Genomic DNA, 10,093 nt, shown 5'->3' with positions numbered 1-10,093 from the left:
ATAAGGCAATGCGCAAATGTTAAAGTATGACTCCACAAGCGTTGACCATTTTTAGATGTCTACATTTTGCCCCTCTTTGAGACAATGTGATTCTAAGCATTTTTTCAAAGAACAATAATGAAAATGCCCCACACAAATAACAATTACATATGCATGCCCCCTCAAGGAATTGGCCGAAAAAATCTAGAAAATAGGCCAAGTGATCGATAAGAATGACAGAAGATGATAGGTTCGAACGGATCAAAAATCGAAGGTCGGATGCATAAAGGACAAGCAGTGGAAGGCACAAAAGACTGCAACCATCATAAGATGGAGAGCATGCATGTCCATCTAGGTACTGACAAAGATCTATATAGGAGACAAGGAGAACGAAAAGAGTTCATTTGCACTGGTCAAAGTGGAGGAGTTGTTGCTCAGGAAAAAGGACCCTTGCAGAGAGATGGTGAAAATTCCAATGCCAGACCACCTTGGGGAACATGTACGCACCTACAGATGACCAGACGACATGAGAGTAGTGGTATGTAGCTCAAAAACCCATATGTTCAATTTCATGAATTTTGCTTGATTGCAGGACATTGCGAGGCCCACAGGGGAGGGAAAAATGCAGATCTATGCCTGTGTGGGTGCATTCTGTGCCTGTGTAAGGTACACAGGTGCAGCTTGATGTTGCACAAGCACAAGACAGTGTGCATAAGCTCAATTGTGCACTTATGACCAAACTAGACTGAATGGACTACCAAGACTGACAGAAGAAATGTTAGTAAGAAGAAATTAGATAGAGGACAGTTAGAGATGAAGGAAAACTTGCTTTCACAAATGCACATAAGTAGGTGAGAACCTTTATTTATTGTAGCAAAGCAGATATAGAGCATCATGGCATTGAAGGCCAGAGCTAGAACGCAACCCCTTTTACAAAAGATAGACACATCACACACAAGGAATAAGTGAAGCATCCTAGGGTGCATACATCAAGGGTCAAGGTATGTGCGACATTCACAAAGCAAACGTACTTATCACAGACACCCAATGATATAGTCGCCCCAGTTTGTGACAAACATTCCACAAACAACAAACACAATAAAAATAAGGAAAGGGACCATGAACCATCCTGGTCACTCTAAATCACTTAGTGACATCATCGAGCAACATAGGAACATAATCAAATCCAAAGATAAATCAGTAAAAAGATAAGATGCACAAATTCAACCAAGTCAAACAAACAGTTTGATCATCATTGTCAAAAGTGGAAAACAAGAATGATCATGCTATCTAGTTTCAGGGAATGTGGTACCTCATCGAAGATAGGACACAGTCTAGTTTCGAGTATACAACACCCTATATAAGACCCATGATAATGTTGACAAGGACCAATGGTAATGTTGATGCTATTTTGATTGATGTGACAACTGTGATTAGGTTGAATGCTTGCTTGGTCGAACAGTTTATCTGTTAATGTGTGATTTCATTAAAGCACAATGTTTGATTGATTGTCGTTGGATGTATGCTCAACGATCTATCTATGTACAAAGGGGACCATTTATTGACAAAATGCAAAATGCCAAAGAAATTGTTTTTGGATTTTGATGTTTTTCACTTTGTAGGAATTTCGAGTTTTCTACAATTTTTTTTTTCATTTTTTCAGGACTTCATTTGACTTTTTAGGGATTTTTTCAGGACATTATTTGATTTTTTTTTAATTATTTCGGGACATTTTTTTCAATTTTTTTGATTATTTCAGGATTTTGCCCCCAGTGTTTAGCAAGGCAAGGAATATGACAGGTGACTAAATAGGCTTGCTGAAATGATGGTGGATAGAGGGAAGACAAAGGCTTTTTATTATGGAGACAATACGGATGCAAATTTCAAGGGCTATTGCATGATCGGACAGGAGACTGGATATGACAATGTAAAGCAGTGACATGGCATGAGGGACATGTGAAGAGGTTTTTGACACCATGTTTAAATTTTGCGTCCTTATGTCAGATCAAGATCAAGGAATGAAAAAGAGTGTATGGATAGTGATAAGATATGGATAGGATAAGCAAGACCAAGAATGGATAAGGGACATGGACTGAAGGTCGAGATTGGCTAAGGAATAGTGGCAGAAAGTTGCAATAAGCTAGGGAATATGGATGAAAGGTTGTAATAAGCAAATGGATAAAGACCAAAAGCTATGATGGACTAAAAGCTACAAACAAGATGCATGATGCTCATGATGATCCTCAGCCTTGTCAAGATCAAAGGTGGAAAGGGAAACTGGACATGAGGCACAATAGGATAATGGAGCAGTATGACATGGTATGATAGGATAACAAAGGGCAATAGGATATGAAGGAGGAAACCTGCCCCCAAGTGTGGTGTGCAAGAAGTTCATAGATTACGCATGACACCTATTTGCCAAGTTTTCATCATGGTACTTTCCCAAGGCACCTGTTTGACAGGTTTTCACCAGTGGACGAATTATTTTTGCTTTACTTTTTTCTTTTGTCTTTTTTTTTTCTCACTTTTTTTTTTGGATTTTGACATTTTAGTCAAAAATGGACACATGATAGGGGATGGAAGAAGGACTCAAACATCTTTTTTTTCAGATAGTAGCCTTGAAAAAAATGGACCATGACCTTTAAAAGTATGCTCAAAGACGTTGGTAGGATAAGGACATGGAAAAAGAGATGAAATTAAGGCAAGGATTTATGCAAAGGATGGGATCAAAGGGATCGAAGGATGGAAAATATGCATTGGATAATGGATAGGGTATTGGAAGAATTGGGCTTCATTGGATGGAAATGAAGGAAAGATCAACATTGGAACACACCTTGAGGGGTGGTGGATTGATGGAGGAAAAATGGATCTCAGATTGTGAGATTTGGATGGAGGAATAGCTTGGGATTTTGGGACATAAGGGCCCAAAATGGATGAAGAAGGTGATGGAGGAATAGAATTGGAAAGTTTAGATGGAGGAATAGAAATTTCAGATGCCAATCTGGGTTTTTCTTTTTGTGCTTCAAGGAGCTTCTTGGGAATCCACATGGTTTTTGATGTTTCATGTTTTTTTAGTTCCTTGGAGTGAATTTCTTGCATAAGGGATTTAGGAACCCATATATATTTTGACTTTCCTTTATTTTTCTCAGTGGGCCTTTGTGGCCTTTTGGATATTTCTTTTTCTTTATAGATCAATTTGTTCTTTGTTTTGACATGTCAATTATATTGGACATGTTGATCCTTGAATACATTGGGATTGCTAGACTTATGACATTTATACTTGGCATCCAAATTGCCTGGAGGGGGAAAGGAATGCATGGATGGATATGAGTGAAATGGACTTCTTTTGGATTGATGAAATTTACTCAAGGATGTGTGCCTTTTCTGACCTTGCATAGAGGATGAAGGAATATAAGGACCTAAGATGGATGGAAAGTATGATGGGGAAGGTGTATGTTTTGATTTTGATGGAGGGATGCCAACGTCTTGAGAGTGAGTTGTGTAGACATGACCCTTAAGATCTTCTTTGATATGGAGGGGTTCTTTCTCATGAAGGTCTGCCCCTTTGCCTTTATGAATATTTTGACTTGTAGGATACTTTGTGCTTTTAGAGGAAGATGCAAATCCATTATTAGGTGGACATGGCATAAGAGAAATAATGAGATCTTGAAGTGGATCATATTGGACCAAAGTGGAAGAACCCATTATGCATGTCGAGGGTTCATGAACATCTTGCACTGACATGTTAGAATCATGAGGGGGATTAGGATCATGAGGGGGACTAGGATTGTGTAGTGGACATGGTTCAATGACAGGCTCGTCAAGAGATGGAATGGGAGAAATAATGAGATCATCAAAAGAAATGTGATCTTGGAGTGTATATGGAGCATTAAGACAAGGAGATGGAGGAACAAAAGGATCTTGTGGAGGATTTAAAGGAATAATTTGATCTTGACAAGGAGGAAGATCATTGGAATCCTCTTTAAAGGTGCTTTGCTCTTGACTTTTAATGGGATCATTGGAAAGGATGAAAGGGATATCTTGATCTTTCTTAGGAAGTGGAATGCCAATGGGATTTGAAAGGGTGTTGTGTTCTTGGATAGAATGGATAGGAATAGGGGAATCATCATGAGTGTCTAGGAACATGGGGTCCTGGTCAACAATTAGATGGGATGATAAGGTTTCAGGATCTTGATCTTGATCTTTTTTAAGACACATTTCTTCATGCTCTAAATTATCCTCTTGACATGGGGTTGGACTTTGGATATGCATGGGGGATTCTGACAAGGGATCAATGTTTTGGCATGAAGTAAATGCACTTTGAACATTTGTGATGGATTCTAGCAAGGAATCAATGCTTGAACATGAGGAAGAGGGACTTCGAATGGGGTCCTCTAAAACAGGTAATGGCAATAAAGTGCATGGTTGCATTGGGTCTAGTATTTATGAAACATGAAAAGGATGTGCATCATGAATTGGATTATCTTGGCAATCAATTATGGATAGCCCTTGGATAATTTCATCCTTGGGTGTATTATTTGACGAGGACAATATGGAAGGTTCTTGTGAAACTTCTAAAGGTGTAGGGATAGATGCCATTGGAGAGTCAATTTGTTTGTGGGGGATGAGGCATTGCTAGACATAAGTGTATTATCTTGATCTTCCTCAAAGAACTCACTTGGTAATTTCCTTAAGATCCTTGCAATAAGGCCACCTTTCTTTCAAGGTTTTGACATAGTTGTATCTGGAATTTGAACTTGTTTGGAAAGGAGTTGGTTCTGGTCTGATGTCATGTTTTGATTTCGAACTAGATGTTGATCAAATTGGTTTGACATGTTCAAAATTTGGCTTAGTGCATGTTACAAGTTTTGTTTTTGAATTTGTGATTGTAGTTGTTGATACTGAGTTTGTTGTCGATAATTAACAGTTGGTTGGACATATTGTTGAAATTGGACCATTGGTTGTGTTGGTTGTATATGTTGGAATTGTTGAACAATTGGTTGTGATGGTTGAAAATGTTATTGATAGTAAACACCTTCTTGTTCTCGTTGTGAAGGCACATAATGTTGTTGTCTCTTTTCTTGAAATTGTTTCATCATCTCTATTTGTGAGAGGAGATCTGGTATGTTTGATCGTTCAATAAGAGATCTTACATCAATTGGCTCAATATTTGGATTTTGACCTGGAAATTTTTGAAACATTTTGGACATTTGTGATCTATTCTTCTCAATGTTTTTCACTTTTTGTTCCAAAATCTCCTTTTCTTGAGCTAGTTTCCCCTCTAGTTTTTGTATTTGGACATTTACATCATCATGATAAGTTTGATCCAAGTTCTGAGACATGTAGAGATTGGATTGACATGATTGATTTCTCAATTGTGATGACATGGCTTTGCAAGAAGGTTGAGACCTCATTTCAACAAACATGTCACTATGCAATGCAACTAATGGGATTGACAAATGCAACCTAAAAGGATGACAATGCAACTTAATGTTTTTGTACTTGTTGAATCTTTGGAGACAAACTTTTGAAATGCAAAGCTAAAGACACAACCTTGGGAAATTGAAATGAAGTCAAGACCTTAAAGGACAAAGGACCAAATGACAATAGGACAAATTGATAGTGTCTCACCTATATGCTTGGATACTAAGCTAGGTTTGACAAAAATGATATTAATGAAAGGACAAATTTTAGACAAGGTCAAGACTCCCTAACAACAACTTAGGGTATCATCCAAAGTTTTGATTTTTCAAGTTTGACAAACCAAATTTTTGAGACTAAATGCAAGAAGGCAATGATTATGACAATGACTTACGATATGACATGAAAATGATGTAAGGATATTATATGACAAGATGAAGCCAGGACAAGATGACAATACAATGATAAGGATATGCGAAGACCAATGACTTGGAATATGCAAAATGCAACCTAGGCAAGACCTAATTTTAGCATGACAAGGATAATGCACGAATGTCACCTAAATGGAAATCCAGCTTAGATATGACAATGAAATGCAAACTTAGGGAAATTATTTTGAACCTAAGTACCAAATGAGGATGCTTGCAATGAAAATGACTAAAATGAAGGGAGATGACAATATGTCTTAGGACCTAAGTTGGACTATGCAAAACCTAGCCTAAAGTGACATGAATTTTGAAACAAAGATATTCAATGTCTTGACAAGCCATGCTCAAATGTTGGATGAATAATTGGACAAATTTGGACTTTTGTTTGGATTTTGTTTTGAATTGAAGGTTGTTGATTTTGAAAACCCAAGTTGATTATGAGAACTTTTGAAAGTTTGTTTTTGATTTAACTTTTGACAATTACGGAAGACAAAAATGTTTGTTTGACTTTGACTCAAGACAATCAAGCACATTCACAACAAATCCTATGGCTGGCAAGGGCAATATCTATTGAATCCTCTAACTATAAAATACAACACTCAATCAGATAGCTAGACGCTTGGTAGCACTGGCTCCCCCTTACAATGCACTCACTTCTCGGGCATACCAAGCTTCAAGTTCAAGGGGCATCACTTCCCAAGAACTTTCTATCTCTAACTGAGGAGTACATGAGAGGTGTCTTCGCCATGCATGTATCATAATGCCTGAGCCAACAGATAGAAGGATTTTGGCATCTAAAAACAAGATATTCTAGTAAGGGCATCCATTTGGGTGGGTATTGATCTGGTGAATAAATCATCGCAATACCATTCCAACACCCATTGTCTACAACTTTCGTTGCATCCACAGTTATTTATAGCGGTTTAGAAGAGCTTGGCTTTAGCCCGTCACCACTTTGGGTCGTTTCCTCTCACCAATGCCTGTGCGAAGTGCCAGGCAAATCGGGAGGCAAGCCCAATTCTAAGGGTTAAAACATGCAATCAAATTAAAAATAGACAAAGCATGCATGGTGTTCATTAACCTTTAAGAAATAAAATGTGCAACTACTTTAAAAATCACAAGCAAGATGTTTTAACGTCCTGCATAAGATTTGTTAGTAGTTGCATTTTTAGTCTTCGTCACACGTAACGCCAAGATGTTGTACAAAGAATTAGCACCAAAGAAAAACTAGAATGCAAGAAACAGAATGAAAACATACAAATTTGCAAGTAAAAACAATTGATTTCACCTCTATTTCTGGCCTTGCACAGGCACAGAATGCCTCAACACAGGCACAGAACCCATCAACACAGGTACATAAAACTTCAACACATGTGCAGAAAACTTAAACATAGGCACAAAAAACTCAAACATAGGTGCAGAAAAATTCAACACAGGCATAGAAGTGCCCTGAAAGGTTCTAGTCGCCTTGTTTCTTGAGTTTTTCACCTGCAAACAGCTCAAAAGCACTCAAAACATGGTTAAGGGGTTAGTTCACATCGGGCTCACCAAAAATGTAGATCAGGAAATTGAAAATCATCAAAACAATAGCAATTAGGATAACCACAAAACCTAAAGCTACTATGAAAGCAATCCCAATCCAATCAATGAAGACATAAAGACAAGATATTCAAATCAAATGAAATCGGAGCAAACCGACGCAGATATCTCCTTCATGTGGCTCCATTGTTTTTCTTTCACCTTAAAATTTGATGTGGATCTCACCTACAAGTGCAAAATGCAAGTGGAAAGCAAGTTGTTGAGAGATGAAATTCACAGCGTAAGGTTAAATGAAAATGTGATTGATTCTTCCTCTTTTCATTGAAGAAAATCATCCAATTTATAGACAAATTGGAGAGAGGACAATATTAGAATGAAGAGATTTGAAAGGAAATTCAAATCAAGAATGGCAAAATTATGACAAATGTATGACAATTTCTATGCAAAGTGTATGACAAATTATGACAAATTATGGCAAGTTGCTATGCAAGATGTATGATAAAATTAGGAATTAGGAGAAATTAGCAAATTAGAAAAATTGAGGAAAAAGATGAAATAGAAATTAGGTGAACTAATTAATAGGTTTTCATCCATTAATTAATTCATGAAAGAGACCTAGGACTAAATAAATAGATTTATTTAACCCACAAAGAAGAAGAAAAGGATTAAATGAACAAATCATAAAACCCTAGAAATAAGAGGACAAGGAATTAGGTCAAGACAACAAGAAATTAATGTAGGTTCACTCATGATTCTGATTGACAAAGGACCAATGTTGATAAATGATTGAGATTGGTTGACAAAAATCAATGACAAATTGACCAAGATTGACAAGGAGATCAAATTGATAGGCGCCAATTGACGAGGAACAATGACTAATTGATCCAAATAGAAATGATTGAAAAGGATAAGGATCGATGATAAATCGATCACAAAATGACAAGATTGACAAGGGCAAAGATCGATGACTAATCAGTCACAAAATGACGAGATTGACAAGTTGATAATCGCAAATGACTACTAACAATATAAAGATGATTGAAAGATTGGCAAGAGGACAAAACCCTAATTCTATCATCGATTAGGATTGACGATGTCCAAAATGATGATAACATGAGCACGCACCATGATGCGACAGGATATGATCGACCAAAATCATGACTGAAGATTGCTATCGACAAGACCTAATTCGAAAGTGATAAAAATGAGGAATGCAGAAGAAGGACTCGATGCTCGCAAATGATAAAGACCAAGTGCGCAACATAGAATAAATGTTAATGCAATGCACAAATGCTAAAGTATGACTCCACAAGTGTTGACCATTTTTAGATGTCTACAGATACTAATTTGATTTTGAGACTATAAATCTCAATATGATACAGATTCGATCTTTAAGATGATAAATCTTGATATGATGCCCCAGATGTTGATTGATAGATATTTATGCGAGAATGCCCCCTCGGGAGATGAATCGGATAATTTTTGAATGTTTTTTAATTTTTCTTGATTTTTTGATATTTTTTGAAAATTTGAAATTTTTTTGACTTTTCAATTTTTAATGATTTTCCAATGTTTAGTGATTTTCAAAGTTGATCTGATTCATTTCCCGATAAGAAATTTGAAAACACTGCCCTACTTGGTTGATTAGTTGATTAAACGATTAAAAGTTAGTGGAATAAAAATCCTACTTAAATGCCCCATTGTGAATTTAAAAAGGTGAATTTTTTTTACCACTCCTCATTTGTGCACTTCACTTGTGTAGAAAATTGCTCAAGAGGAAGGAATGACGATCTCATACCACCAGCATAGGTTTGAGTGAGTTCAACAATATGAGCACCCTTCGGCATATTGTCCACCGATATGTAGTTTGAGAAAACCCAGCTTTGTTAATTTTTAGTTGATTTTTGAAAACTTTAGTTGTTTGCATAAAAAATCATTTTTTAGCATTTTTGCCAGATGGGTTGGGAAAAAAATTTATATTTTTGAGATGGGTTTTTTGATTTACGAAATGGGTTCATAGGGTTTTTATTAAATTTCAATTCGCATCCCCAAAAACAATTATTTATGCATGCATTTGTTTTTTTTTAAATATATCAAATTTTTTGAAAAAAATAATAAAAGCAATGCCCCATTTTTTGGGGGGAGGGGGCAGAGTTTTGGCGGTAGCCGCCATTGGCACCTTGGGTGCCACTATGGGGGGGGGGGGGCGACTTGGCTTTAAATTTTTATTTAACTTTTTTACGATTTTGATTTTTTTTTTTTTTTTTAATTTTGACTTGACTGATTTTTCGATTTTGCTTTGACTTTTTTTTTTTTTGCTTTGATTTTTTGATTTTTGCTTTGATTTTTCAATTTTTGACTTGATTTTTTATTTTTGACTTGAATGATTTTGAGAAAATGATTTGATTTACCCATTTGTGGTGAATTGATTTGATAAAGAGGTTGGGTCTACTGTCAAATTTGATTTGATTTTTTATTTTGATAGGGTAAGATTTGATTAGCTATCTAATTGATAAAATTGAATGCTTCAGATTGATAAATTGGATGATCAGTTCTAATTATCTTGTGATACGCATGAGATGAGATAAAATTGATAATGACCTCATGATAGATGAGTGTCATTGATAGGGGCCCAATGATATTTGATAAAAATCTCAATTGAGCAAGATAGACTGATAGATAGATTGATTTGATAGATAGATAAATCGAGAAACTAATAGGATGAA

This window comes from Cryptomeria japonica, chromosome 11 (assembly GCF_030272615.1).
Source record: "Cryptomeria japonica chromosome 11, Sugi_1.0, whole genome shotgun sequence".
Classification (NCBI taxonomy): domain Eukaryota; kingdom Viridiplantae; phylum Streptophyta; class Pinopsida; order Cupressales; family Cupressaceae; genus Cryptomeria; species Cryptomeria japonica.
Note: the sequence above shows the minus strand (reverse complement) of the source record.